Raw genomic sequence first — 2,083 nt, 5'->3', positions numbered from 1 at the left:
ACAATACTTCAATGCATGAACACATTACACCCAAAACATTTATTATGATACTTTATTTCATGTAATACTTAGGTATATAGTATGCATTGTTGTAAACGAAATTGCAAGAAATTAAATGCGAAAAGCAGATGGTGTCGAAAATGCTCGATTTTGTCCACTTGACATTCCATTTAATGAGCTGAAAATGAAAGCAAACATTAAAGACATATAAAAATCAAACACACCATCTATTAGAGCAAAAAATTATCTACCAAATGACATGAAATATTTTGCGAAAGCGTTTCATTTATGAATATATTTTTTTAACTTCAAAAAACACTCACGAATTATTCCTCAACCCAATACATGAAGGAGGAAACCAAAAGTACGCCCATGAATAGCCTGAATAGTCATTGGAGTGATGAACAAAATAGAGGTAACCTATGCTACTTGTAACATGAAGTTTGCATCCACATTTAATCTGATAGTAAGTAGTTAGATACCAACAACCTGAGGTAATTAGTTAAGGACAGTACAAACAGTTGAGACTTGGCATCGCAACAACTCCTCAATAACTTATTGGACGAATATGACGATGTATCTGTGGGACTGACAACCTACTGGGTTAAACCAGTCATATAACATCATATAGACACAGACGACACAATTCTCATTAAACAACCGCCATTATGCTTCTTTGGAGCACGAGGGAATAGTTAGCATTTAAATACGTCACACGTTAAATAACAGAATCGTACAGCCAATAGTGATTGTCCAAAGAAAAAAGGAACACCCAAGTTCTAAGCTGAATTTAGATTAATGTGGTAACTTGCATTAATGAGTTTCCATTACTATAAATGGACCACTGTCTAGATGCACTGGAAGAATCCCATTTTTTCTATACTTTAGACATGGTATCTGGATGCTGGCATGTAGAACTGAATAACAAGTACGAATCCAAGATTACTTTTAGAACAAAACATGGCTTGTATGAGTTTTACTTCATCAAGTCACTCAACCTGTAATAATGTGCCACTACTTCTGAATGGAGCTCACACTTAAGAGTGCAATGCAATAAGGTGCCTGATCTATTTTCATAATGTTTTGGTAGTTGGGTTAACATTTGAGTCAGCAACTGGAGAAAAAAAACAGTAGGCTTACACCAAAACGTTGTAAATATGTGTTCGGATTATCTAAGGACTACATAGAAATGGAGTTTCTTGTCTATATTAATGAGTAGAGAAGGATTCTCTAAGGACTCCACTAACAGCAGCTATACAAAAATGCATAGAAATGGAGTTTCTTGTTTATATTAATGAGTAGAGAAGGATTCTCTAAGGGACTACATTATGCTTTCAATGGCAGCTATACAAGAAAAACATAGAAATGGAGTTTCTTCTTGAAATTAAAGAGTAGAAAGGATTCTCTAAGGACTACACTAACAATTGCAGCTATACAAAAATGCATAAAATGGAGTTTCTTGTTTATATTAATGAGTAGAGAAGGACTACATTAACAATGGCAGCTATACAAGAAAAAACACATAGAAATGGAGTTTCTTCTTGAAATTAAAGAGTAGAGAAGGATTCTCTAAGGACTACACTAACAATTGCAGCTATACAAGAAATGCATAAATGCATGGAGTTTCTTGTTTATATTAATGAGCAGAGAACGATTCTATAAGGACTACACTAACAATAGGAGCTATACATGATTGGCCCTAACCTATGATGATCAAACAGGAAGTCTGCCATTTCCCTTAGCTTTGTATTGTATAAAGTCTTTTTATGTGGCCAACGTCTAACTGTAAAATAAAAAGTTGAAGCACATTCAACCCAGATTGTGAAATATAGTACAGATATATATAATCCATGGCATTTTGTAATAAGACATGCTGTACCTCTATTCTTAACTAGGGAGCAGTGGAATTTAGCCTGTGTGAAAACTCTGAGGTGAGATTCTACACACTGCATGTCTCCAAGCTTGGAGAACACCAAAGTGTTATATTCAATTATATTAACATCAAACATCATTTCTTTTGGTTGCATTCGAGTATGAGACATTCAGCACTGAAATTAACATTACAGTGTGTGCAACACAGATA

The sequence above is a fragment of the Tachypleus tridentatus genome, chromosome 10, assembly GCF_004210375.1.
Source record: "Tachypleus tridentatus isolate NWPU-2018 chromosome 10, ASM421037v1, whole genome shotgun sequence".
NCBI lineage: Eukaryota > Metazoa > Arthropoda > Merostomata > Xiphosura > Limulidae > Tachypleus > Tachypleus tridentatus.
The sequence above is the reverse complement of the archived record's forward strand: the minus strand, read 5'-3'. Positions refer to the sequence as shown.